This window comes from Eublepharis macularius, chromosome 1, assembly GCF_028583425.1.
Source record: "Eublepharis macularius isolate TG4126 chromosome 1, MPM_Emac_v1.0, whole genome shotgun sequence".
NCBI classification, from domain to species: Eukaryota; Metazoa; Chordata; class Lepidosauria; order Squamata; family Eublepharidae; genus Eublepharis; species Eublepharis macularius.
In genome coordinates, this window is record NC_072790.1 from 31,279,705 (window position 1) to 31,285,704 (window position 6,000).

The window sequence follows — 6,000 nt, forward strand, 5'->3', positions numbered from 1 at the left end:
GGCTGGTGGGGGGGCGTGCTCCTGGGCAGGGGGAGCGCTCCCGCGCTGCGAGAGCAGGCAGCAGGAGCAGCAAGAGCAGGCTGCTCTCGCCACCACTGCCTCTTGCTGCCGCGGCCCCTGTGCGCCAAATGAGAGGGCGAGTGGAGGCGAGAGCAAGCGGCCATGCTCACAGCAAAAGCCGGCAGCGGTGGCAACAAGGGTTCCCTTTGACCTGGGGCGCCCTTTGACCCTACATGATGATGTCATTCGCAGAAGTGATGTCATCACACGAGCTGGGAGCGCGTGCACACTGCGCGCGTCCACAGAAAAAGGAAACTGGGGTAAGTACCGGTTCCGAATCGCCCGCCAGGAGACTTCAGAGACCTGGGAATTCCCTGTTGAGGGACTCCAGGTCCCTGTCAACCCTAGTCCAAAGGTAAGATCAAAGGAAAAATTTGAAGCCATTTGCCACTGCAAGAGGGAAGGGAAGAGAGCAGGGAGAGAGGAATGAGAAGTTTTAATTGGAGTTTGCTAAACTGGATGCAGCCTGGATGGGTAGGTGAGCTATAACATACATTTTCTGGGAATGTGATGTTCATTGATTACTGCCTACTGTAGGAGTTACTGTTTACTTCCACTATACTCTTCTTATATATTTGATAATAAAGCAAAGGTTACAAAAGCGCATTGGTCTCTCGAGCTTTCTCATTCAAATGGACTAAACTCCAGCAGAATTATGAAAAGCAAGCTCTATTATTTCAGTTGCAAACTAATAATACCAAGCAACTTGCCAAGAGCTGTCCTCTGCAAACACTACCCCTGCCTGGTTCTCCTCGGCCCAAATGCACACAGCTGCTGCCTGGAAACCAGAATTCCACTGCAGTCTCTCTAACCAAGCCAAACCAAGAACAGCAAGAGGACATGCTAGAAAAAGGAATCTCATTTATTACCTATTGTGTAACCATCTATTAAAGCAGGAGAAAACTATACTGTACATGTCTTTCTCATAAACAGTCTGGTCAGTCGGTGAGCAATTCTGGAGTCCCAGCACTAAAGGACAATGGAAAACATCTGTCTCTAACTTCTAGGGCTTGCTGAAGGGAGTTATCAGAGCTCTGCTCTTAAGACAACTGCTTAGACCCCGGGGCACTTAATAAAATGAACGACAATCAATTTATCTCATTATCTCAATAATCCACTCCATTTACACAATCTATGTCCTTGTTGTCTCTCTTTTAATCTACAGGCTGAGAACAGTGATTATATCGCTGAGAAACATTGCACAGTCGTCATAAATGGTGTTGATCTCACTGACAAAGATGCTGCGTTTCGAAGAATGGCTAAAATTTGAGCATGCAATCCACATTTTAAACCAAATTGAAATGGAATTTAACCAAGAATGCATAAGTAACGTACAGCAAACCAGTGAGAGAGTAACTGCGAGTCTAGTTTGTTTTTCCACAGTCAGCTCTTCAGCTGCTAAACCGTTATAGATAACGGGACCCAGATGAGTGCCAAGATCTCTGTAACACAGCCTATGCATTTTTCCGCTGACACATCTTGTCTTATGATGATGTGCAAACAATGTTTTCCAGATGATATTATATGAAGACTGACAAATATATTAGTACATCAATATATTCATTCCAGAGTCAAGAAATTGTCCCACAAAATGGTTAGAAAGAACATGATATGAACAGGAAAGAGCTTGCTATTGATTCTCTCCCCCTGCATCAAAGCTGCTATGTGCTTCTTCCAGGGAAAACATAGAGGAAACTGTGTATGTCCCCCCTGAAGAGAAAAAAATGAGTGGGGGGGGGATGACTTCCCTCTCATGGTCTCTGTCGCCCATCAACCTGTTGAGGAATGATGCGGGGGGGGGGGGAGTTTTTGAAAGTCTTGTTGAACTGATGGTGCACTGTGACTTCCAGCAAATACCTGGAAGTGATGTCATGTCACCAGTATGATGCTGACACATCATATGTGTTCTATGATTCAAACAAACCTCTATGGTTTTACTATAGAGTTTTGTCCTAGAGTATCACATTAGTGTCATGCTGACAGTGTGATATTACTTCAGGGTATTTGCTAGAAGTGACATTGTCCCATCAGCATGACATCATTCCCCTTTTCCCCACCTAGGGTTGCTAGGTGCCACTGGTGGACAACAAAGTCCCAGTGGTTTGCCCCTCTTCCCACATATTGCTGGCGATTGGTGGGAGGTGGAAAGCCACCCGGCTATTGGCAGACATCCTGGACAAATGGGTGTGCTCCCATCTCCTGCCACGATGATGTCACTTCAGGAAGTGATGTCATCATGATAGGGGGCAAAGGAGTAGATCACTAAATCCTGCAACTTCCTCCTTCTCTCACCCTCCCAATCTCCTGGTGGTTGCTAGGGCAACCTGGCAACACTATCCGCTCCCTTTCCCTCTCCCACTGGTTGTCTGCTGATGGCTGGTAACTCGAAGTGGTGGTGGTATTTTGCATTGAGAAAACAGCAAGGGAAAGGTTCCCCCAATCCCCACTGAGTACCATAGCCTGCTCTAAAATGTTGTTGTTTTTGTACAAACATCCATTTTGTGACTAGCTCCACTCACGAGCTGCATTTTGTGACTCGCAAAATGAGATGCCATTCTGTGACTCGCTCCACCCACCAAGCTGCCATTTTGTGACTGTTAGCTCCCACAGGCTCCACCCATGAGCTGCATTTTGTGACTCGCAAAATGAGATGCCATTTTGTGACTCACTCCACCCACCAAGCTGCCATTCTGTGACTGTTAGTTCCCCCATCTCTTGGAAAAAATAAGTAGCCCCAGAAACATAATGACTGCCCTCCCTTGATGTAAGCTGTACTGACCACCACAGTTCAGGGAATGGAGGTGCCCGATTGACAGCTTTTCAGCGTAAATGATATGGTATTTTTAAATGATAGGCTGGCCTATGAAGAATCAAGGACAGTGGATAATAGGCAATATTTATTTGTGCTGTTGATTGATAAGACGTTCGGAGGAAAGTACAAACCAGCTGTGTTCAAAAATATCAACAACTAACCTTCAACAAATACTTTGCAATTAAAGGACAAACAATATGTTTTCATCTGGTGGATAAAGTTCCATAAGTTTAACACTGTGCAAATTTCTATGGTAGGTTTTTATTTTATTTTATTTATTTCAAATTTCTATTCTGCCCTCCCCGCAAGCGGGCTCAGGGCGGATAACAACATATTAAAATACAAAATTTTATGGAGGCCGGCTTGGGGTCGGGGATCCCAGTGATCCGGGGATGCGGGAGGTATGGTGGTGGGAGCAGATTATGGAAGGGAAGGGCATTGAGACATGGTAGGGCTCGGTGCCCTTCCAATCTGCGTCCCATCCCAAGATATACCTGTTGTGGGGCTAGGATATTAAACCACTCTCCGACACTGGCGCTGTGCAATGCCAGGTCCATAAATAATAAGACCAAAACGCTGCAAGATTATCTTGCAGCATTGAATGTGGACCTGGCTTGCGTGACCGAGACATGGGTGAGGGAGGGCGAGACGGTCGCTTTGAAAGAACTAGCCCCCCCAGGTTATACGGTCCTCCACCAGTCCCGGACAAGTGGTCGGGGGGGAGGCGTGGCTTTGCTCATTCGGGAGTCTTTCTCCTTCAGACCACTCCCCACCCCAAAAATTACTGGCATTGATTGTGTGGGCCTAGTGTTGGACGCCGAGGAGAGGTTGGCAATATGCGTGGTGTACCGACCGCCTACTGCACCTGCATCTTCCCTGTCTGGTCTCTTGGAGGCGGTGGCCAGCTGGGCCTTGGAATTCCCGAAACTTTTGGTTCTCGGGGATTTCAACGTCCATGCTGACGACGATGCCTCCATGCAGGCCATTGACCTGGTGTCCTCCATGGCGGCCCTAGGACTCTCCCAGTTTGTTTCGGCTCCCACGCATCAAGCAGGTCACACGCTGGATTTGATTTTTGGGGCGGGGATGATGGTGGTCCTGGATGCCTATGATGCAGTGCCATGGTCAGATCACTTTGTTCTGAAGGCTCGTCTGAGCATGCCGCTCCTTTCCCGGGTGGGCGGTGAGCGGATTTACGCTCGCCCGCGGAGGCTTATGGATCCAATTGGTTTCCAGGCGGCTCTGCGGGATCCGATGCCCCCTGGCAGTACGTTAGATGAGCTGGTGGATGATTGGCATGGCCGTCTTTCCGAAGCCATCGACGCTATTGCCTCCTGCCGTCCTCTCCGAGCCCGCAAACGGGTAGCTCCTTGGTTTACCAAGGAGCTTCGCCAGATGAAGCGGTCTCTGAGACGACTAGAGTGAGTGTGGAGGCGGGGGCGCGACGAAGAGGCAAGAACATCTTATAGGACGTTTATGAAAGCCTATGAGGTGGCAGTGAAAGCAGCAAAGAGGGATTTCTTTGCTGCTTCCATTGCATCCGCTAGCTCACGCCCGGCTCAATTATTTCAAACAGTTCGGTCCTTGGTCTCCCTCTCTCAGGGAGACCACCAAATTCTTAATTCAACTATTGGCTGCGAGGCTTTTGCGAGCTATTTTGCGGGTAAAATCTTGTCCCTTCGCCATGGCCTGCCACCCACTGTTGATACAGTAAGGGAACTGGAGACCCCTTGGCCGTCTTCTGGGTCCGTATTAGACCATTTCAGGCTGCTCTCCCAGGACGATGTTGACAGGATCCTGCAGGGGATGAGGCCAACCACCTGTCCTCTGGACCCCTGCCCATCCTGGCTGGTGAAGGCCAGCTCGGAGGGGCTACGGGACCATCTGGAGGCCATTGTTAACATCTCCCTGAGCTCTGGGGTTTTTCCAGGAGTGTTAAAGGAGGCGGTAGTGCGGCCCCTCCTGAAAAAACCATCTTTGGACCCCACCGACCCGTCCAGTTACCGCCCAGTGTCGAACCTCCCGTTCCTGGGCAAGGTGATTGAGCGGGCGGTGGCGGTACAACTGCAGGAATTCCTGAATGATGCTCTAGTCCTGGACCCATTCCAGTCTGGCTTCCGTCCTGGCCATGGGACGGAGACAGCCTTGGTTGCCCTCACAGACGACCTTCGCAGGCATCTGGATCGAGGCGGGTCAGCGCTGCTTGTGTTACTTGATCTCACAGCAGCGTTTGACACGGTTGACTATGATTTGTTGGCCAGCCGCCTTGCCGACGTGGGGATTAGGGGGACAGTCTTACAGTGGCTGGTCTCCTTTCTCCAGGGTCGGGGACAGAGGGTGGCGCTCGGGGGAGATCTATTGGCCCGTCACCCTTTGGTGTGCGGGGTTCCCCAAGGGGCGATACTCTCCCCAATGTTATTTAACATCTATATGCGCCCCCTCGCCCAGTTGGTGCGGAGGTTTGGGCTGGGTTGTCATCAATACGCGGATGACACCCAACTTTTTCTGTTGATGGACGGCCAGCCAGACACGGCCCCAGACAATCTGGCCAGAGCTTTGGAGGCTGTGACGGCATGGTTGAAACAGAGCAGGCTGAAATTGAACCCAGTGAAGACGGAGGTCCTGCAGCTGGGACGGGGGCTGCCAGATGTTGGGATCCAGCTCCCTGCCCTGGATGGGACACCACTGGCAACTTTGCCAGTGGTAAAGAGTCTGGGTGTGTTCCTGGATGCCTCCCTATCGATGGAGGCCCAGGTCACGGCGGTTGCCAAGTCTGCATTTTTCCATCTTCGTCAGATCAGGCAACTTGCCCCCTACCTGACGCCCCAGGACCTGGCTACAGTGATCCATGCAACGGTCACCTCCAGGCTAGATTACTGTAACTCACTCTACGCTGGGCTACCCCTGGGCCTGATCCGGAAACTACAACTGGTCCAGAATGCGGCGGCACGGGTCCTGACTGGTATACCTTACCAGTCACACATCACACCTGTCCTGCGCCAGCTGCACTGGCTTCCAGTTGAGTTCCGAATCAGGTTCAAAGTGTTGGTTCTTACCTTTAAAGCCCTGAGTGGGTTGGGACCGGCATATCTTCGGGACCGCCTCTCCCTGTACGTTCCCCGGAGATC